The sequence below is a fragment of the Globicephala melas genome, chromosome 4 (assembly GCF_963455315.2).
Source record: "Globicephala melas chromosome 4, mGloMel1.2, whole genome shotgun sequence".
Taxonomy (NCBI): domain Eukaryota; kingdom Metazoa; phylum Chordata; class Mammalia; order Artiodactyla; family Delphinidae; genus Globicephala; species Globicephala melas.
The window spans coordinates 35,702,992-35,727,755 of record NC_083317.1 but is presented as its reverse complement, the minus strand read 5'-3'; the positions used below and the strand labels follow the sequence as shown (position 1 = coordinate 35,727,755).

Below are 24,764 nucleotides of genomic sequence, written 5' to 3'. Positions count from 1 at the left end.
TTACAGAAGTTAACAATGGATTCACTGAATGGAGAATTCTGAGAAGAAGGAAAAGTAGGAAGCATGAGGAAACTGTCTCTCCACTAGACAAAAATTGCAATGACAAAGTCTCTCTGCTGTAACTATTTTGGAATCCTGGAGTCTATTGAAGGTTTACAACTTCCAGGAAAAGCCTTGGATGGTAAACTGCAGTTAATTTTGGTCAATTTTAGCTCTTAGCATAGTAGAACTTACCCATGCCCCACCCCCAGACCTGTGACAAGCAGCTGTTCACTGGTTCCTGGAGAGATCAGCATACAGCTTACAGGAGCTAAGGTATGCAAAAAAGGGCCTTGTCTTCCAAATATCAAGAATCAATGCTCGAATAACTGATTATTGCTTCTGATCACAGAGGTACAGACAAAAAGCCTAGCAGTCATTATTTTGTTTCCCCACATTGTGACAGGTTCCTCCTCCTCTAGCTGAAATGATTTTCAGGGGATTTAAATGGTCAGTGCTCTTTCCCTCCCTTCATTTTTCTCTTTTCTTCTTTCAGGGAGCCAGAGATTCAAAAGCAACTGCATATACTGGGAAAATAAAAAGTGACCATACATGCCCAGGAAAAGGTGAAGACTCAGCAAAGACCAGAAAAGACCTTAAGTTTACACCTCAGATTGATTCTTGGACTAGAGACAGCCTATAACAATAAAATATAATAATAATAAAAAACCCCAGAAAAACCTGAGGAGAGAGTCTGATTTCCAGATTTATCACATTAGTAGACTTAAATGTCCAGTTTTTAACAATAACATCAACAAAAATCACAAGAAATACAAAGAAATGAGAAAGCATGGTCCATTCAAAAAAAATTAAATCAACAGAAACTGCCCCTGGGAAAGACCTGATAACAGACTTACTAGACAAAAATTTTAAAATGACTGTCTTAAAGATGCTGAAAGAACAAAAGGAAGATGAAGAGAAAGTTACAAAAATAATGTGTGAACAAAATTAAAATATCAATAAAGAAATAGAAAATGAAAAAAGGAAAAATAAATTCTGGAGCTGAAAATTACAATAAATGAAATAAAAATTACTAGAAGAATTCAAAGACTGAGTTGAGCAGGAAGAAGGAAGAATTCACAAACTTAAGATAGGACAATGGAAATTACTGAGTCCGAGGGACAGGAAAAAAAAATTTGAAAAGTGAACAGAACCTAAGGTATCAGTGGGACACCAGCAAAAAGATAAGCATGTTCATTATGGGAGTACAGAAGGAGACAAGAGAAAGAAAGGGGCAGATAAAATTTCAGAAAAAATAGTGGCTGAAAACTTCCCAAATTTGATGAAAGACATGAATATACGCATTCAAAACTTCAATAATCTCCAAGTAAGATGAACTCAAAGAGGCCCACACTGAAACACATAATCAAACTTTTGAAATCCAAAGAGAAATAGAGAATCTTGAAAGCAGAGGGAAACAACTCATATCACATACAAAGTCTCCTCAATAAGATCATCAGAAGATTTCTCCTGCAACTTTGAAGGCCAGAAGACAGTGGGCTGATACAAAGTGCTAAAATAAATAAATAAATTAATTAATTTAAAAAAAATGAATTAAACTGTCAACCACAAATCCTATATCCAGCAAAACAATCCTTCAAAAATGAGGGAGAAATTAAGATATTCCCAAATAAACAAAATTTGAGGGAGTTTGTTACTACTAAACCTGCCCAGCAAAAATTGCTCAAGGGAGTACTGCAGCATGAAATGAAAGGACACTAGTCAGTAATGTGAAAGAGTATGAAAACATGAATATCTCAATAAATTAATATCTCAATAAAGGTAAATAAATGGGTGATTATACAAGTTAGTATTATTGTAAGAACAGTTTGTAACTCCATTATTCATTTTCTACATGATTTAAGAGATGAATACATCTTAAAAATACAATAATTACTCTAAAAGCTAGTATTACTGTAAATTTGTCTGGTAATTCCATATTTTGTTTTCTACATAATTTAAAAGCCTAATGAATTTAAAATAATTATTAGTTTATGTTTTCCAGCACACAATGTAGAAAGATGTAATTTTGTGACAACAACAACCAAAAGGAGTATAGATAGAACTGTTAAAGAGTAGACTTTGATATGTTATTAAAGTTAAACTACTATAATTTAAATTAGAGTGTTATAACTTTAGAACGTTAAGTGTACCTCATAATAACCACAAAGAAAATAGCTATAGAATATATGCAAAAAGAAATGAGAAAATAATTTAAACATCTTGCTACAAAAAGAAATCAACTAAACACACACCAAAAAGAGACAAATGCAGGAAATGAGGAACAAATAATTATAACATGACAGAAGTGAGTTCCTCTTTTTCCGTAATTATGTTTAACTGTAAATGGATTAAACTCTCCCATCAAAAGACAAATATTGGCAGAATGGATAAGAAAAGAAGAACCAGTTATATGCTATCTACAAGAGGCTCATTTTAGATCCCAAGACACAAATATACTGAAAGCTAAAGGATGAAAAAAAGTTGTTCCATGCAAAGGGTAACTAAAAGAGAGCAGGGATAGCTATACTAATTTTAGACAAAATAGACTTTAAATGAAAAAAAGACTACTTGGTCATTTAATAAGAAATGTGTGTTAAAAAAAAAGACTACTTGAGACAAAGAAAGACATCATATATTAATAAAAGATTCAAATGGATGAAATGATACAGTAATTATAAATATCTTTGCACCTAAAAGAAACCATCAAAATATATGAAGCAAAAATTGACAGAATTGAAGAGTGAAAAAGACAGTGAAAAGACAGCTTATAATAGTTGGATATTTTAATACCCCACTGTCAGTAATAGTTAGAACATATAGACAGAAGATAAATAAGGAAATAGAGGACTTAAACAACATAAGAAGCAAACTAGATCTAATAGACATATAGAAAACACGATACCCAAATACAGCAACATGCACATTCTTCTCAAGTACACATGGGACATTTTCCAGGATAGATTATATGTTAGGTCACAAATTAAATCTAAATAGATTAAAAATACTCAGATATCATATCTTATCTAACCACAATGGGATAAAGTTAGAAATTAATAACACAAATAAAACTAGAAAATTCAAAAAAGTGTGGAAATTAAGCCACCCATTTGTAAACAAAAAATAGATCAAGGAAGGAATCACAAGGAAAATTAAAGTCACTTAGAGACAAATGAAAATGAAATACAGTGTACCAAAACATATGAGACACAATGAGAGCAATACTAAGGGAAAAATTTATAGCTGTAAAGACTCATTTTGAAAGGGGAGAAATATCTCAAATTAACAACCTGACTCTACAAATAAAGGAACTAGAAAAATATGAACAAATTAAACCCAAATCTAGCAAAAGGAAGAAAATAATAAAGATTAGAGCAGAAGTAAATGAAATAGAGAATGGAAACACAAATGAGAAAATCAAAGCAATCTAAAATTCATTCTTTATATGTATAACCGATTCACTTTGCTGTACACCTGAAACTAACACATTGTAAATCAACTCCACCCCAATGAAAATTTTAAAAAATTAATTCTTTAAATCAAAAATCAACAAACCTTTAGCTGATAGACTAAGAAAAAAGACAGAAGAGTCAAGTTACTAAAGTCAGAAATTAAAGTGGAAACATTACTACTGATACTACAGAAATAAAAAGGATTAGAAGAATATACTGTTAACAATTATGACAACCAATTGGATAACCTAGGTGAAATGAACAAATATCTAGAAACACAAAACCTAACAAGAGTAAATCACAAAAAAATAGAAAATCTGAACTGACATAACAAAGATATTGATTGAGTAATCAAAAATCTCCCCCCAAAAGCCCTAGACATAATTAATTTACTGGTGAATTTTACCAGATAATTTATAAATATTAAGCATATATTGAGAACTAAAACTCAAAAACAAAATCCTAATTCAAATATGAGCAAAGGACATGAATAAACATTTCTCCAGAGAAGAAATACAAATGACCAGTAAGAAAGTGAAGAGATGCTTAACATTGCTAATCATTAGGGAAATGAATATTAACACTATAGTGACATACCATTTTACTCCTATTAGGATGACTACTATCAAAAAAAAAAAAAAGGAAATTACAAGCGTTGGTGAGTACATAGAGAAATTCGAACACTTGTGCACTGTTAGTGGAAATGCAAAATGGTACAACTATGGTACAGCTGTGGAAAACAGTATTGCTGGTCCTCAAGAAAAAATTTTTAAATTGAAACAGAACTAACAAATGATCCAACAATTCCACTTCTGGGTATAAAACCAAAAGAATTGGAAGTGGGGTCTCAAAGAGATATTTTTACACCAACGTTCATAGCAGCAGTATTCACAATAGCTACAATGTGGCAGTAACCCAGTGTTCATTGATGGATGAATGGACAGGCAAAATGTGGTATATACATACAATGGAATATTAGTCATTCTTAGCAAGAAAGGAAATTCTAACATATGCTATTACATGGATGGACCCTGAGGACATTCTGAGGTAAGACAGTCACAAAAAAGATAAATACTGTATGATTCTATCTCTATGAAGTATTTAGAGTGGTCAAAAATCATAGAGACAGAAAGCAGAATGGTGGCTGCTAGGGTCTGGAGTGAGGGAGCAAAGGAGACTTACCATTTACTAGTTTCAGTTTTACAATATGAATATTTTACAATATGAAAAGAATTATGGAGATGAGTAGTGGTAATGGTTATACAACATTTTGAATGTATTTAATACTACTGAAGTATATGCTTAAAAATGTTTAAAATGGTAAATTTTATGCTTGTGTATTTTACCATAGGTAAAAAATACATATATGTAAATATTCATTGATATTAAAAAGTCACTGGATAATGTAAAACATATACAAGTGAATACATACTTATGCTTCCCTTGCTAACCAAAACTTCCTTACATGCCATCCATAGATTATGACATTCTTTACCTGGATTTAATGGTTCTGGCTGGTCTTACCTCAGGAATTTGCATATCAAGAGAAAGCCAAACTTCAATCGCCACTCTTATTATCCCTTAGATTGGAGTTTCATTCTAGCATGCTTCAGGAGACCAATAAAGCCTGAGGAGATATAGACCACCAAAAATATTTCAAGACATGACTAATTTATACAAGCTCATTTGTGGAAAATATATGTGGATATGTATTCTGACAATGCTTGACCACAAGGTAAAAAAAAAAAAAAGTCTTGGCTGAATGTATTGATTTCATTCAGTAGTTCTCATTCAGAGGTGATTTTGCTCTCAAGGGGACATTTCATAAATTCTGCAAACATTTTTGCTTGTCAGCACTGGAAGAGGTATAATTGGTATCCAATGGTTGGAAGCCAAGAATGTTGTTAAATATCTTACAATGAACAAGGATAATACCCTACAATAAAGAATTTTCTAGCCCCAAGTGTCAAGTGTGACCAGATTAAGGAACCATGATGTAGATGCATTTACCACAGTCTAGATTTAATATGTTAACCTACGCAGCTATTTCTCATTGTTTATTTGGTTGGGTCAATGTGAGAAGATGAAACAAAATTGAGTTATCATAAAATCCTTAGAATTATGTGGTAAATATCAATAAACGACTATTGGAATAGATTACAATATATGGCATAACTATTCCACTATTATATTGTTCACCTTAGAGACTGAGAAGATTGTCTTACCATCGAGGCATTGAGAAATTAAAAGTATGGCAATTTCTTAACGACATTGGTAGATGTGGCGGTAGAAATGGAAGATATTTCAATGGAAATGGCTCAATCCCAGAGTGTCAGAGACATAATAGAACATTTATCTGACAGAGTTAAAATATTGGACAGAAAGGTTAAAATAACGATCAAAGAGTCTAACCTATAAGGATACTTCATATGAGGAAATTGACAAAGGTGCCCCTAAGACCAAAATATATGGATACCCCCTTTAAATTTGTATTTTATTTTCTATAGCCAAAAGAATACTCTAGAGTCTGATGATTAAAGAGGTCAGACTGGAGTTACCAAGGTTTTTGAAATGATTTTACCCAAATTCCAGTTCTGAGTCATTTCACAGCTTCAGGGTCATTCAGATGAAAGGGGAAAGAAGTACTGAAAAAGAAATCTGAAATGATATCACTGGTATGTATAATGCATTTTCAACCTATTTCACATCTGCAAAGAGACCTGCAGCAATTTAGCAGTTTGCATGGCAAAACACAAGGGGAATAATTTTGTCCTTTTTGAAATAAAAGTCCTGCCATGTGGAGCAGATTCGAAATAATCCTTAGAATATAATGACTTGTATAATGATGTCAGCCATCCAACTTCCCCTACAGCCTTGGGCTTGCTGAGGTTTTGAGACAAATACAACAAAGTGAATCTGATGGTACAATGGAGGCTATTCAGGAACTGATCAAAAGAGACTTCACCTCACCAAGACTGATCACATCCACCACTGAAGGCACAACATACCTCATCTTCAAGTCTCTCCAATGGAACATAACCCAGGATTTGGTTACAGATGAACATATTTGACCCATTTTTTCAAATCACACATGAAATTCATTTATTTATTCAATAAATATTTATTAGGTCCCTATTATGTATAAAAGATAGCTCTGGTTTGGGGTAAATTACAGAAAAAAAAAAAAACAACAAAAATAACCAAAAGTCTTTCCTTTGTAGATCTTACATTCTCATTGGGAGCAAGGCAAAAATAACCAGTGAATATCATAAGAAAGTAAGTTATATAATATATTGCATGCTGATAAATATGATGGAGGACAAAAGTGAAACTGAGTTAGAGGATCCAGCATGTCTGGTTGCCGAGGTAACGTAGTAAATATAGCCCACTCTAAGATCATATTTGAATAAAGATTTGGAGACTGGTACTGAGTCAGGTGGATAACTGGGAAAACATTGTTTTGAGCAGAGAAAACTTTACACATAGTCAGTGTAATGAATAAGAATGACAAGGAAGCCATCGTGATGGGATAAGGGTGAGGAAACAAGGGGGACAGTAATGATAAGTCAGAGAAGTAAAATAAGCATATGGCAGGGACCTGTATTCCTACTATAGTTCTGAAACATTGTATGACAGAAATATTCAGCAAGCAGTACTGGTGACTACCACTATGTGGTCTTCTGTTCTCGCAATACTTGACTCATTCTTCTCCATGTTACATACTCTTACCCCCTCACAAAGGAAAAATCCTAGAAGTTATAGCTAGCTATGGCATTAGTCTCAAAGTCCACGACCTATGTGTATTGTGTAGTAGTCTCACTACCCAGTCTAGGTGCAGTTCTGTTTGATCCTGTGACCATGAATTGAAAGGACAAGTTATGCCCCCATACATTCCAAACACAATGGTGGAACAAGGACAAGGTAGCCATAATATGCAGTCCCCATAATAAAGAGGAGGGTAAGACATAGCCAATGATGTGCTAGTGTCAGAATATAATGGCTTGCAAGGCCCAACTACTAAATTTTCAGGAAATTTGTAAGTCAGTTAACATTATATTGGTAGTTTGAAATTAGCCATGGTGCGGATATGTCTACCAGGGAAATCAGCAAATGCTACAAATCAGGATTATTTTTCCCCAGGTAGCTGGTTGTCAAATATTTATCAATAAAAACTGAGACGTATAACAGTCATTATTTAACTTTAACAGGACAGATGGTGGGGAGGTTCATTACCCTGGGGGCTGGGAATGATCATTTGTTGATCTTTGATTCTGCTTCTGGAAATTAGAGAAGACCAGGCTCTCCTTGACAGCAGATTACTCAGCCTGCTTTCTGGACATTCAGGGGAATAAGGGATAATTTCTGGCCTTAAACTGTCCAGACTACTGGTACTTTTGAAAGCACAATGTTTTCAAAAATCCAAAGGCATTGTACTTCTTTAATTCCAATATATTCCATGTGCCACAAACAAAACACAATATTATTTTTGAGATACAGATCTCACACCTATTTCTTTGATTGCTAACTCATGTGTCTTTTTCTTTCTTTCCAGTTATGTTGAAACTCTTATGCTTTAGTGAGAAAGTTACATACCTATTCTTTTTTCCCTAAGGCATTTTGTACATTTGAAAGGATATAAATTCAAGTAGGGCTACATTCTTAACTGATCTTTGCTCTGAAACACTTTAATCCATTCATTGGTTTTAAAAGTGACGGAAAGCAGTTCAGCAGTTGCCTGGAGAGGCTGTAGAGGAGGGCTGGATTACAAAAAGCACAAGAAAACCTTATGGGGTGGTGACATTGTTATTATTCTTGTTTGTGGCAGTGGTTTCTTGGATTGTGTACATATGTTAAATCTGATCTTCATATACACTTTGAAAATATGCAGGTTGTCGTGTTTCTTAGAAATAAATGTGAAGTCCATACTTTCATCTGATCTTTACAAACAGGCTTTTACAGTTTTATCTTTTTCTACTGGTGTGGAGGTGAAAGGGTAGAGAGGAAAAAATGGCCACTTCTTAGTGTGCTTGTCCCCTTTATACTTAGTGAATGAGTTGATCATTTTTGTCTTGTCAGTGTCAGTAGAATCCAATGCATACTATTAACATTCTATTTTTTAAAATCTTCACCTAAAGCTAATACATTAGATTAAGTCAAATATTTAACTACTGACTAACATTCTGCAAGGCTCTAGTATCTTCACTGTTTATCACCAGGCCTTTAAGCCACAGCCACATGTGTTAAGATTTTTTTACATCACATTGCACTTCTAGGAGACAATTAATTTTCAGTCAGAATATCCTAGGTTACACAATGTAACAAAAACTCTCCAAATATAATTTTGTGATGTTTAAAATAATTGATATCTTACTAACTTTTGCAATTAGTGCAATGGCCTTAGAGTAGTAATTTGCCTGGCAGATGTCAAAACGACAAGGAGGGCATATGCACGTACATCAACAGGTTGGCAGGGACTTAACTACTTGTCCTTATTCTGAGATTCAAGTTATGAGACCAACTGCTATCTGGAACTATGTTGGTAGCTCCTTGTACAGGCAAGTAGTAGAAATAGATTTGCTGCAAGAAGTGACCAAGAAATAATAGATTGTGTTTGGGGAGTAGAGTGCTTGTAACTGAGATTATGGAAGCCTTATGAATATTGGTAATGACAAGGTCTAGAGTATGACCATGGGCTTGAGGGGACATTAGAGCGACTGGAGGACAAGGTCATTAGTCAAGAGTATTTCAAACAACTGAGAAGCTAAGCCATCAGACTTATCATCTAGGTGTATATTGACATTGCTAAAAATTAGTATTGGAGTAGAACTGGGGACAGTAACATAAACCATGAGTTAAAATTACTGAGACATGAAGTGAAGTGAGTTGAGCTCATAAATATTCACTGTTGCCTTGAGAAAAAAAGTAGTAAACACAACAGTGATAACCACCCATATTTTTTATCTATGGTGTGTTACGACTATAACTATATTTTAACAAATTTTACATTTATATTAAAATTTACTCTTCACTAATTTTTAGACAATTTAGGTGATGGTTAAATTTGCATTTTAGTTCATAGATTACAGTATATTTATATGTGATCATAAAGTGACATGAGGGAAAATGGAGAATTGTAGAGAAAATATCTGACAAACTTTAGAGTTGAAGAGAGAGTGCATTCTTGTTTGTACTAGGTAATGGTATATTATATTTAGAAATATTTCTTGAAGAAAAATGTCTAAAGTGTTGAATTATAGTGACTCTATTACTTAGGAACCTGAAGGTCTGACACTACTTTTTATTAAGAAATATTTCATAATATTGGAATTTGTGGAAGGCAGCAGTTATATCCCCCTATACATATGGAAAAGGACATACACCTTTTATCCTTTCTTGCACATTGGACAACATGGGATACTATGTTTCCATTAAGAAGGAACGATGTAGCAACTTTTCAGATGGACATTGCAATATTCTGTCTCTAGAATTCAGTGGAAGTGGTTGTAAAACCAGTATCCAGTGTCCTGCATTAATGGTGTTGGCTAAGAAGCTAACAAAATGTCATGGTCAGCAGTGGTGGCAGTGTTCTCTCTGGCCTCCTTTTGCGGTATGCTCTTGTTTGTGCCGATTGCTTTGCTTTCAGGTACTTATGCTCATTTACTGATTTCCATTCTTCTGCCCCTGTAAGTCAGGATTTGTTTTCTCCTTAAACCAGGCAGTTTATTTGTTTTGCTTGCAATCAAGAACATTGACTGCAAGGAGTCTCAGAGGTTAATAAACAGAATGGGGGATGAGAAAACCTTCGTACAAATAAAGTCTGAACGTTGTCTAGAATAGGAGAAAGACATGAGTCCTCAAATTAAAAGATCACATCAAGTTTCAAGCAAGAAATACAAAAAACAATTTCACCAGACTCATCAGACTGAAATTGCAGAATATCAAAGAGAAAAAAAAAAAAAGTAAAGCCTTCTTTAAAGAGACTGAAAGACTGACAGATTTCTCATTTGTAACAATAGATTCCAGAGACAGTAGAATAATACATTCAAAATAATATATTCAAAATAACTGTCAATCTAGAATTTGATTCTTGTTTTACCAACCATTCAAGAATGAGAGAAATTAAAGCTTTTTTTAGACCAAAATTATGTTACTCCTTATAGGCCTTTACTAAGAAAAATACCACAATACAAACTTCAGAAAGAAGAAAATTAATACAGAAAGGATGATGATCTTTTAAAAATGATGATAAATGAAAATTGATAACATAATGTGGTAAATAAATATTCGTTGCAAAAATTAAAAATCAAAAAATTTAAAGCAGTAACCCACCTCTGCTTTTAAAAAAATAACATTTAAATACAGTTTACAATCTAAAGTGTATCTACTTTAAGTGTATACTTAATGCAGTTTGAAAAATGTATGATGGTTTTGTAATCTCCAGAACAGTCAAGACACAAAGTATTGCCATCAACCCAAAGGTTCCTTTGTGTCCCTTCCCAGTCAATTCCTGTGTAGTGACATAGAAATTCACCGCTCAGCTCCTTCAAGAGAACACGTTATAGGGAGAGTGGTTGTTTCCTCTCTGGATCCACAAATGCATTCATGCCTGCCTCTTCTAAAACCATAATGCATTCATGACAAGACTATGCTTCCAGCAGGCTTCTCCCAGCAAAGGATTTAGCACTGCAGAAGTACTAATGCTGCCTCCTTCCTCAAGGCTGTGGGACTCCCCCTACATTATCCACACTAGCCTGGCCACAAATGAAAACAGCTGTAGTCATCTGTGACTCTTCCTACCCACCCGCCCACAACTTCTCCCTCCCCTTAGTCTTCACAGGCTTTTCCCCAGTAAATCTCCTGCACACTGAATCCCACTTGCTGTGTGACGCTCAAAGGACTTAAACTGACACAGATGCTAAGGAAAGTGGTCCAAGAAACCATTTGTAAAAGGAGGTTTTGAAACTGGCTCGTATATCAGGCCAGAATACCATGTTTAGATTTGCTTTCTATAGTTTAGATTTTTATACAGATGTAAAATTTATATTATTGAATATGCTTCTCTAAAATTATGCATACCCCATAATGTCAACATCTCAGATTCTGATCGACCCACATACTGCTCCCCAACAAACTTGGAGGGAGTACTCTTCCCGCCGTGCATTTGACTGTTAAGAATTATTCTGTTAAGACATTTCCTCCAATGAAAGTAGTGACTAACTAAATAAATGCCACTTTTAGTGTAACAATAATGCCTGAAAGAATTTTATGACAATTAACGTAAAATGGGTAAACTATATTTTTGTTTCATTTTCTTCTCACTTGGCCTTTAAAAGGTAGACTATTTTGTCATGCTTTTTCTCCTCTATTGTTGGTTACTACTGTAATGGACAATGAATCCCTAAAGAGGTAATCACTGGGAACCCATGTCCAAAGCTGGTTGTATATGTAGATGTTAGATAAGCAGTTGATTTGGTATAAATATTTAATAATTCTGGAGAGCAATTTATTCAAGAGTTTTTCTTGCCAGTCTATATTGACAATTGAGTTTTATTATTTTTGTTTAAGATTAATTTTTCTTTGTATAAGAAGTAAACTGGAAGTCAAAGCAACATAAGTCATTCTAAATATTTACACCTTAGAACAGAGTAGAGTCCTAGAGAAGGCAAAAAAGCATTATTTGCTGAACAGGAAGGAACTTAAATAAGGTAGACAAAGGAGTTTAGAAGCAAGACAACAATGAACCACTATTAACAGAAACAAGGGAAGTATCACTAGTCTGCTTAGTACTGGCCCTTTTTGTACTTTGTCAAAAGAAAATTTGTGATTTCTAAAAAATGTTTTGAAGATTGTTTTTGTTTTATAAGAATCAACTTAGTTTGTTTCCATTTAAGCATCTTTTTTGGTTGAAAAACATGCCTTCATAATCACTAAAAAAAAGCTACTAGAATACAAGTCTCTACTTCTTAAATTAAGTACAAAAAATATTCTAAAATAGCTAATAAATACTGGTATTCATTTTATAGTCATACATAATATATTGCTTTTTGTATAAAAGAGTTAGGCTCCCTGATGATAAATGCTGCAAAAATAATTCATGCTCAGTCTAAAACAAAATTGGCAGTAAAGATTAAACTCACATTATACTAGAAAGGCAAGGGATTTCAACTTGAGCCTCAAGCAACTAGAAGTTCTAGTTAGAAATGTGTCAGTAAGATTAAATAGTTCAGTCTTTCCTCCTGGTAACATGGACAAGACTGAATTTTCAAACATACTTTATTGTTAAAGAATGGTAGTTGATATTGGAAAGTAGCTTTTGTTCAGTAAATATTAATAAGGCTTTATTATGTGCCAGGAACAGTTCTAGGTTCTAAGCTTACAGCAGTAAACAAAACAAACAAAACCTGTACCTTATGAAGCTTATATTTTAGTAAGTCAACTTCTAAGTCAAGATATAAAAATTTCCAGTGTAAGGAACTTCATATACTGTTTTTCAAATATTTATACTTAAATTTGGGTAACTTTAAAACATATTCCCTAGGCTGTGGTGAAAATATAACTCTTGTATTTTTTATTATAAAACTAAAATAATCCCTCATGTCTAAACATAATTAAGTACCACTCAAACAAAAAATAAAATTCCCTCGGAAATGTTTTATCATTTTTGTGTGTGTGTTTCTGTGCAATTGACTAAATTACAACTTAGTGTTTTAAAAAATTACTATAAAATGTAGAACTAAAAAGGAATTCAGTACCAGCAATATATAATTCAAAATTCCTGTATCACCTAATGAATATTTTGAGGTAATCCGTTCATTTTTTTTTTTAATCCGTTCATTTTTATGTCCCCAATATATTATTTTTTATTGTAAAGTGCTATAAACTTAATTTTCTGAACAATCAACTGCTATGTTCCATGCAAATCATATAAATTTGTACTAAAAATTAGCAACTTTAAAAGATTTCTTTCACATAGCAAATTGTCTATGAGTAGTAGTAAAATTATTGATTAAATTATTTCATTGCTGGTTGTACAGATATTTTTTCAAAAAAAAATTAAACCTCAGAATTATAATAAATGTTATTTATAGACCTTAGGATAATGTTCCATTCTAGGTAACTCTGCAGTATTTGAGTTTGTAAACTGACTTTCACGGGACTTTATTTGGCTAAGGAATCTGATCCATCCAATTCATGAGAAGAAAAACCATACTATTTGCAACCGTCATTACTAGCTCCTGATTAATAATAGGTCATGTTTATCTGAATCTAAGTTTATTAAAATAAATAATCAAGTGAATATTTTAAAAAATAATTTTAAACTATAGAAATATAGGCAAATAATGAATGAGCATGTCTGACTGCAGAAATATTGCTCCAGTGTAGATACTGATTTTGAGATAATTTATACACTACCTAAAAGCTTTTCTAAGTTGACTGATATGGTTAATCATGGAGTTTAGACTTTACTCAACATTTCCTTGCTTCTCTGGTTTCCATTTAGACCTTTAACATCATTTCAGCACTATTGTTTTGGTTCAGTACCTTCTTGCTAAACAGCTCAGAATTTCCGCCAGGATCCCTGTGGGCTCAATGCTGGACCCACTAAAGCTTTCTTTGACAAATAACCTTCTGGTACGTGTGACTTGTGTGGCAAAAGCACACTTATTCATGGTTTATATAGTTTTGTGGCAAAAGAACATAAAATTGAAGTTATAGTTAATAACCTGTCACTTGGTATTATGCCTGAATTTTTGCTCTTTTACAGCTAAGGTTGTATGAGTATTTCCATTAAAAATTGATTTTCAGTGGTTTGTAACTTAAGTGCAAATGATCTGTCCATGAGAGATGAAAACTGATACATGAGTGCATCCCTTAGGAGCAAATGCATAATTAAATTTGTATGATTGTTTTAAAGTTAAATCACAGTATGTTAAGGGTGATATAGAAAAGCCATGCATTTAGGGGAATATTGTAAATTAAATTTAGGTTAGATTCCTTTAGCTTTTAATTAGCAAATGCTATTAATTTAAATAATCATTTTGATTTCATAGAAATTATAAAAATATTAAAGTACATAACATTTTTGCCTTTAAGGATGTGTACGTTCAACCACTTGTTAGCTATCAATATTAGGAACATTCTACAAAAATCATGCTTTGGATTTTGTTGATATTCACTTTATATAAATGAATCTTATTATTTATAACCTTAAAAAGCATTTAGTTATTTGAACCAATAGATAATTATCAATTACTTTCTCTTCACAAGATACTGTACCAGGTGCTGAGGGTTCAAAAATAAATGATACTATATATCTTCCTGGAGGAGTTAACACTCTATCATGGTGGAAAAGAAAATAGCACATAACATTATATAAGTGGCATACAGAAATGGTCTCAGAAGAAGAAGGCAGGGCTGGAAGTTGGGAGTAGAGGATTTCAACTATTGTCCACAAAACAAGTGAATTTGGAGACAATAGCTTCACCAAAGCCATAGAAGGGGATGCAATCATGTTTTTGAATGATCTAGGGACGCACTACAGGAAAGGAAGAATCAGGATAAAAATCAGGCCTAGGTAGTGTATATATATGTCCATGCCACTCTCTCACTTCGTCCCAGCTTACCCTTCCCCTTCCCCGTGTCCTCAAGTCCATTCATTACGTCTGTGTCCTTATTACTGTCTTGATTCATTTTGCTATAAAGCAAAAACTAGCACACCATTGTAAAGCAATTATACTCCAATAAAGATGTTAAAAAAAAAAATCAGGCCTAGGGCCACAATTTCATCACTAGGCAATAGGATATCACTGACTGTTTTTAAGTAGAACGTTGTCAATGTCAGAAGGCTATTTGTAGAAGATTAATCTGGAAAAACTGTAAATTGGAGTTATTGTATTTTGTTTGAGAGCATGGACTCAGGTCAGATTCCTGGGTTTCAATCCCAACAGCAATATTCCCTTGCTTTGTGAATTTGGGAATGTCTTTCATCTCTCTGGTTTAACATGGAAATGCAGATAAAAGATGATAAATACAATATCTCTTGTGCAGTTGTAAAAATTAAATGAGAGAATACAAATAAGCACATGGCACTATGCTTAAATACAATGATAAGTACTCGCTGTTATCGTTATTAAGATGAATGAACAGAGAGAAAAAAATGTATAAGAAAAAAATTGAAAATAAATGCAATTGTTCAAGATGGAATTACTGATAAGCCTGAATGAGGGTCTTAATCAGCAGGAATCAAAATAAAATTATGCATTAAATATATAAAGTGTGAATTTGAAATAAGCAAGAGTAGGAAGTAGATTGTATTTGAGTTGTGAGAGAATTGTGAGGAAAATAATTATTTCCAGACTTCAAGCCTGAATGACTGGGAGTATGAAGGTAGTTTCTTGATCATAAAAGGGACATCATTAATCATAATGACATGGTTAAGGGATGAGTTTAAATATAAATGTTAAAGCTCCATGTGTTCATTGGATATATAACTATCCAGAAGGTAGTTGTAAATATGACAAGGAACTTTAGTATAAAGTTTCCTTTAAAATGTACAAGAACAAAATTTAAGTTTACAACTGCAATATATGGAGATGCACAACCATCATTCTAATTCTTCATTGCCCATGTTCATAATCCTTGCATTACAACACACATAAATAAAAGTAATATACATACTTAAAAAGTGTTTTAAAAATATACATGTATAATACCAAAGATTACTCTGTAAATTATCATGTGTTTAGTCAAATGGAAATATGTAAATAACCCTACAAAATTTGGGAGAAGATGACAATGTAAATTACAAAGATGAAATACAAGTGTAAACAATACACAGCTAAAAAATCTTTGACTTTCCTAGAAACAAAAAATGCAAAGCAATATGATATATTTACATATGCAAAACTTAAAAATTATTGTCTTCAATAAATAATATCTAGAGTTATCAAGATTATAGGAAAAATAATATTCTCCTCCAACACAATATTCTGAATATATCAGTGATGTTCCTACAGTATTAGTTCCTGAATCTTGTTTTATCCTTTTGGATAGAGTGTTGCTGTTACTGAACCAAACTTGGGTCCACTTACCCACAAACAGTAAAGCCAACCTACTGACACTGGGTAGTGGTGAAGGAAAGTGCAGTCTTTATCGTAGGTGCCAGACAAGTACTGCAGGGCTGCTAATGCTCAAAAAACCTGAGCTCCTTGATGGGTTTCAGGGAAGACATTTTTAAGGGCAAGGTGAGAGAGGAGAGTGACAGGTTTTGTGATCAGCTCATGCACAATTCTATGATTGGTTGATGGTGAGTTAACAGGCTGGTGTCACAGCAGTTAACATCAATTCTCAGGTTCCAGCCCATCTTGGGGCTACATGCTCATGGTCATCATGCAGTAACTTCCTTCATTTAGTGGGGATTTTAGTAAAACAACTCAGGAATATGTGTCATATACTGTTATCTATGTACTTCAGGGAGAAATTAAAGATTCTGTGACTGCCATATGGCTGATTTACTGCTTAAATGGTTACCAGTTCTCCTGGCAAAACTATTATTTTTGTAAGTGCATGTTTACATCCTTTTAATAGTTAATTCTTGAACCAGGATTTTTTGACTCCGGTGAGGCCTGGGAGACTACAGCTTTTCTACAAACAAGAGGCAGGCAGAGTACATGGGGGAGGGTCTGTCCGGGGAAGGCCCCATAGGATCTGGCTTGGTTACACTGCTATCTTTTATTTAAACAGCAAATGTAAGTCCTCTAAATTATTTTGTGATCTTAATTTATTTCCCAGCACCAGTTTTTGGAGAATATTTTCTTTAAGATATATCTTGAATCTATCCCTTAGTTTCCATTATGAATCCTACCACCAAATCTAGGTATTTTAGACTAATGGATAATTACAAGTACTTTTAAGCTTTTCTTCATCTCTCTAAAATGTCCCTTATCCAACATATTCTTCATTCTGTTCCAAGAACAACATTTCAAAAAATTCACAATGCTTAAATAATTCATTCTTCATTATAACATGTGTGTTGTAAAGGGAGGAACAAAGAAGCATCAAAAAAGGAAAGACTCATTCTCTGGTGTATTTATTCCCCTTGAGAATAATAATTATAATAATAATGGTTAATAATAATAATAATAATATTACTGGAGGAAATATTTAGCCCTTTCTTCCTGTAGAAAGTAACAATAAGAAGGATGTGGACATTGACTAAAAAATTATGGCTAAGGAACCCAAACACATAGATAAGTTTCCCTTGCTATTATCAACTGCAATCTTGCAGTACATACTGATTAATCTAAATCTAGTTGCTTCTTTGGATGGCAGATACTGGTGAAGCAGGGAGAAAAGCCAGTCAATTACCAAAGAGAGAACATGTTCAAAGAATAAAACCTCAATGAGCAAAACAAAACAAAATAAAAACAATTTACAACCATCAAACACACACACACACACACACACAAACTGAGGAATTAAATGAAAATTTGTGGAATAAATTCCACATCAATATTTCTTAAATATTGCCCATCTAACAAAATATAATATAGTGAAATGCCTGCAGAAGGTAAAAATATGCAAGAAGTATAGTGAAATGCATTAAACTATAAAATAATTGAGAGATAAGAAATATATGGAATTGCTATCATTTTTTTGGTAGAAATTGTGGTGAATGGACACTAAATAAATGTAAGGGGGTTAATGAACTATGATTATAAAAATAGAAGACAGAAAATAGAATAAGTCAAAGTAACAGAACAGAGATGGGTGGTATAGAAAGAATACAATTTGAGAAACAAGAAAATCTGACTTTGAGTTTCTGCTTCACTGCATATTCACTGTATAAGCCTGGGGAATTCACATTCCCTCTTTGAATATCTATTTCCAAACCTATAAGATAGAATGTAAAAAAAAAAATTATCTATCTGGAAGATACATACGGGGGTATGGAGTTAAATCCAAGTGCCACGGCAATATCACAGCAAGGTGCTCATTTTATTACTGTAAGGCACAATGACTAAAGCAGAAAGAAGGAAAAGTTTACATGAAAAATGCACAGATCTAAGTGGACATTACTGTTCATTTGGCCACTGGCCAAGGTGTCCAGGTATTCATTTGTTAGTTCACTCACTAAATTTTTATGAAATAACTACTAGAAACCAAACATCATGTCAAATATCAGTGGGGGAATCTGGTGACCCTCAGGTACTGAAAAAAGACGTCCCTGATCAGTATGTTGTAAGAGAGTGGTCACAGAAATGACACATAAAAGGGATGCCTAATCTGAGATTAGAGGTGACAGCATTGGAAATGAAGGGTGATAAGGACTATTACAATTTTAGTGGAAGTTTTGAATTCTTTTAAAGGCATCTTGGGAAGTAACTGAGATTATGTATTACTGACAGTTGTCCTCTTTGGATTCTTAATGTACATTTATCAAGCAAATATTACTTTTGTGCTTATGATAAAATATTGAAGTTTTGAGAAAAACTATTGTGCTTAAATTTTTCCTAGTTTTAATTATTTTATGAAAAACATAAAAATAAACAAACAAAAAAAGACACCAGATGTTAAAGAAACTGTATCTTGTAAAGAGAGCAGGTTTCTGATAAAATAAGCAACAAGCATAAATAAAAGTTTATCAGTATCAGTCCTCAGAAAATCATAATTATAAATGCTATCAAGGAGAATATGTTATAGATAAGTTATATTCTAAATAGAAGATTCATGTAGTATTTATTAGAATTTATTCAGGTCTTCCAAGCCTAAATTTTTTGATGTTATCAACATTAATGTTTTTGCAATTCAAAAGCTTATAGTTGGAAATTACATTGCTAATAAATATGTTTCAACTAGGCCTGGCATGATATCTACATTCTTCCTGTTAATTTATAATATCACATTATTCTTTAAGTATTTTACATATGAAAGCTTATACATCTCATACCTCATTATCCTCTATAAACTTGTTACTGTTTTCGTCCTTCCTACCACAGTATTTTTTTTTGTATGCATGACTAATCTTTTCAATGGATTGAGGAAATTTCCATGCAACTAAACTTTATATGGAGTGAAAATCATATGTGGAATTACTTGACTTTAATCAGTTTTGTTTAGCCATTAAGTCCCACTTTAATTATTGTCATTTTCTTTCAGTCCTAAACTTGTCAATTCTAAGTAAGACCTGGCTTGTAATATCATACTTCTTCTTGACATTTAAGTCTTTTTCCAGCATTCTATTTTTTTTTATTAACCTTTATGTCTACATTTTACACTTTCCTCTTTGCATTTTAAACACATTCTTTTTTTTCTTAGATGGGCACAAAGTAATGTCAACATGTTTCCCTTCACACCATCTTAGCTGCCATCTCCCTATTTTATGTTAAAAAAATAATTTTTCTATGGCCAACTCTGAACAATGGCATAAACCCTATAACCAGGATGCTCCAATGATTAAAATATTCTACAAACAAAATTTGTAGTTTGTCCCTAATATTTTTTCTCTGATATTACTTCATCTAGAAAGAAATGATATCAAGTCGTGTTATTTTCCAACCTCAAAGCATTTAGTTTCTCCCTATTTCAGTTTCTTATTGTATTATTTTTCTAGTCATTTGCCCTTTGGACATAATCTAATGTGGCTAAAATTTGCAACGGTAAGATAGTTTGCTTTGGGATAATCTTCAAATTTTCCTGTATATTGTTTTACCTTCCTTTAAAATAGATAATAATACTTGACTAACTTGCATGGCCAGCAGGCTTCTTTGACTTTACAAAGGTCATTGAGGCACCTTAATGCAAAAAAGAAATTGAAATCCAGGACATTATTACTGTTGTTATGTAAAAAATGATATTAAAATACAACTGTATCTTTACGCTTCCCCTGGGTCATTGTCCTTTATGTGTTCACTTTATTCACTCTTCCCAGTGTTAGACTTCCATGAATATAAATTTCATAGGAGATTAAAGGCTACTAAACACAGTATGTATGCTTGAAACACCCCCTGTAAGGAAAGAATTAGTTAAGGCTTTTGGCCTCATCCTCCTAAATTTAAATAAAGGTCTACGCCTTTAGTAAGTATATTTTATTTTCATGGGAATATGACTTAGTCGGCATATGTATAACTACATGGAGATACTGAATGTGTTGGAAAGATAAAACATGTTCACTTAAAATCTAATCTTTCACATGAATTACTTGCCTTAGTAGAGTGGACGGTGCATTCTTAAATCATGCATGGCAAAATTTTATTGTCTCTTTTCAGTCATTTACAATAAATGGTTTGTCTTGAAGTGGTCTTAATGTCAGTCTTTTTAAGTGTAAAATGAAAGTTTAAAAATACATCTGAGGGAAGAAAGTTTATGGATGTGCATATTTTTAGGTTACATTTTGACCTACATTTTCCAGAGATAGTACATGACGTTTTGTTATTCCCCTGGTTTCCTTTCAAAGCAATGGGTCCTGATTACTTGGAACAAAGTGATATGGTTTCATGTAAAATCATTTGCCATGTTGCTTGGATAAGGACAGCAATCTCTTCAGCCTCCTGAGACTTTCCAATGAGGTTAAAATATGCTTACAGATGTCAGAAGCATATACACAAATTAGGGAAGGAAGAGAGTGAAAAAAAATGTGCAAAGAGCTTCATATGGTTATCACTGGAATTTAACATTAGCAATTGTTTCGAGTGCTACAAGTTTCATAAATTTCAGAGGAAATAAAATAATGATCAATATTGAAAATTAACATAAAGGCTTGCAGTTTGTAATTGATTTCCCTTTCATTTGGCATTCAATAATTTGATGTCAGAAAGAAGTGTTTATCCTTTCAGGAAGGAAAAAAGCAATTGCTATAATTTTTTTTTCTCTTAAGTATATTTTGACATAATTTCAAATTCATAGAAAAGTTGCAAGAATAGTACAAAGCATTCCATTAATTTCCTTCCCCAAATGTTAACATTTTAATATAATTGAGAATAAGTTGCAGGTATAGTGTTCCTTCACCCCTAAATGTTTCAGTATATTTCCTAAGAACCTGGACTACTAACACAAAGCTCTTTTCCATTATCACAGCACAAGCAACAATTTCGGGAAATTAACCTCAATATGGTGCTATTATCTAATATACAGACATTATTCACATTTCACCAATTGTCCCACTAATGTCCTTTAGAGCAAAATACAATGCGGGATCATGTATTGCCATCAACTGTCATCTCTCTTTAGTCTTTTAATCTGGAATAGTTCCTCAGTTCTTAATTCTGTTTCATACATTGATATTTTTAAAGTTCATAGTCCATACATTTTGTACAATGTCCCTCAGTCTGGGTTTATCTTATATTTTATCATGTATAGAGTCAGGGCATACAGTTTTGTCAGGAATACTTAGAAACATTATTGTGATTTTCTCTCAGGAGGCCTATGAAATTGTTTTGCCTCATTTCTGGAATATCAGTGATGTTACCACTGATCGCTGGGGTAAGATGGTGCCCCGTTTCTCCAGATGTAAAGTTAAATGTAAACATCTTTGCACGTAGACTGTTTGTAAGTTTTGCCACTTTTCCTTTATAACTCCCGCTAAAGTCTTACCTGTTTTTTCCCAAAGTGTATGTAAAGGTAAGGTACAACAAATATATTTTTAAGGGTACTAGTGTGAAGTGCAAAAGAAAAAAAATGAGAGAAGGAAGGAAGGAAGAGAGAGAGGAAAGGAGAAAGAAAAGCAAAAACAGCTTTGGCCTCAGGCAGATCTGTGCTTAGAATTTTGTCTTGCTATTTATTCTGAGTTTTGTTTTGTCTTCTGAAATATGAGGATAATATAATTTACCTTCCTTCGTTGTTTCAGATAAAAAAATAAAATATATATGGGCATGGGAAGAGCAAGTGTGCATCTTTATACGTTAGCTATCATATATATTGTGAGCTCTGATCAGTTACCAAAAATAATTAGGAGAAGTTAGTGTGAATTTCTATTGGAATCCAGAAAAGGCAAAGTGAACTGCAAATTTATTATCTGGTAGAGCTCATATTAGTTGTGGCGTCCTTGGCCGTGATCATTCAGACAGGAAAATGTATGTGTCTTGAGCAGAGTCTACTGACCGTTACTTCAGAAAAAGTCTTCTTCTGGATCTGACTTGTTGAAATACACCAAAATATGCAACTCGTTCCATATTTCATGTTATTACATTGTCAAATTCTCATGATAAATATCTTCCAGCCATGAAAGATGGTAACACTCAGTACCTTCCCTCACTTTAATTTTCACCTTGGCACTTCAGAGAAAAAGAGATGGCACACAATTCTGAAAGTATTCTCATTGTCTATTATAAAAATACTAACTATAAATATTATTTCAAAATTAATAGAATAGCAGATCAAAATAATAAAGTTGAAAATCATGCAGGTGAGGTCTATTTTAAATTTCAAAGAAAAAATATATAGAACATATACATTGTTTGGTGATAAGTAAGAGAAATGCATTCTGTTCTCAAGAAATCATTTTTATTATCTCAACTAAAATCAACAAATTCATTATACCTCTTCATTATGGTTTAAATAATCCAATATTTTTATTTTATTGCATTTAATTTATACAGAAGAATCCATTTTGTTTCAGATTAAATGCCTTATTTAAAAAAAAAGAACATATGATTATTATTGTAATGTTTACTCTAGAATTTCTCTGAAGCAAAATGACAACTCTCTGTTGAATTACATGCAGTAGAAAAAGTTATTGTAAAATTTATCAAAATGATAGAATTTTACATAAATTTTTCAGTGTTTACTTGAGGATATTCTGTAGCACACATTGTAGCTTTCTGAGCACCCTTCATCCTCTTTCTTCCTCATTAGCAGAAATTTATTTTATATGCCAGGTGGCCATATCTTTCAAGACAACTTTCTGGCCCCAGGAAGTAAATTTTATCAATCTAAACAAAACCCGATAAATTAGGAATAGGAGTATGCTACAAGAATGAGGATATGGTGCATTTCTCAACAGTGGGTCAGGAGAAGACATCTGCTAAGGCCTTCTAGAAAACAGATAGAAGGAATGATATTTGATTATGACCCTACTTCCAGTGCTGAAATTTTTGTGATGAGGAGAGCAAGCTAGATCATAAAATCTACATGCTAAGGATGACAGAACAGAAAGATTAGAAAGAAAAAAAAAAGAAATCTGAATACTTGATAACATTGTAAAACTGTTCAATTAACCAATATTGGAAGTCATTTATGGTTTGTGTTTATGTTAACTGCAGCCCAAACAATCCTATTTCAGGTGCTCTGACAGGAAAGTAAAGAGATAAATAACATTATCCATTAAATAATTATTTTGAGCATTTACTCTAACTGCAAATCATTGTGCTGGATGCTAAGGATGCATTTAGATCAAGACATGCTTCTAGTCATCAGTTGATTTTCATAATAATTAAAAATATTTAAAGAAAAAATGAGTATGCCTTAAAAATTAAAATGCATACACTTCAATGAACAAATATAACATTAACTGCACATTGTATTAACTAGTTCTAAGAGGAATCAAGTGAGATAATCCTGCAAAATTCCAGACAAATCCTGGCACATGGTAAGCCCTAATGACTTAACTAATAGTAATAATATTTAAATATAAATATTACTAGAACAAAGCTTTGTAATATAATGACATATTCTGAATTGTGATAAGAAAGCTTTTTTAATGTAAAGTTATGTAAAATGGTAAAAAATTGTTTAAACTTTATTTCAAATCAAATGCTGCTTTAGAAAGAAAAAAGAGTCACCTGAAATTTCACTTAAAAATGGGTATTAACTATTTAAACTTAAGGTATTTAAAACTTAAGCACTGTAAAAAAAATGTACAACTTCTTAAATTAGGGTGGTCTCATGCTACTACATGAAGTTCTGGGAATTTGAAGATTATAGAACTCTGTGCCTTTAGAAAAGAACCCATGCATCTGTGGTTACTCCCAGGGAGTCCTGCTTTGAATAAGCAGTATATTAGCCTTCTTCAAAATGTTTTTCCAAAATCTTGCTTAAGCAAGTGAAATTAAGGCACTCTCTAATCCTAGCAAAAGAAATGTCATGAAAATGGTAATATCAATGAATGTTAATAAAATGTTAATAAATCACTAGCCCATGGGTGGAAAGGTAATGCTACCACATACTCTTAAATCCTTCATCAGAACAGTCCAAACATCAGAATTTCCATTTCTGTTTACATTTCCCTCCATCATAATTGCTAGTTTGTCACTATTTCTTTACTTGCTTGGAGGCATT

The 24,764-nt window shown here is 32.8% G+C and overlaps 1 long non-coding RNA gene across 1 annotated transcript in view; it reads right to left on the bottom strand.

Moving 5' to 3' along the window:
- LOC132597189 (uncharacterized) overlaps positions 1–24,764 on the bottom strand; it is a 254,241-nt gene that overhangs the window by 184,651 nt on the left and 44,826 nt on the right. Inside the window, exon 2 of the long non-coding RNA XR_009563602.1 lies at positions 5,016–5,118. This is a non-coding gene — a long non-coding RNA (uncharacterized lncRNA). The remainder of the gene's footprint in view (positions 1–5,015; positions 5,119–24,764) is intronic.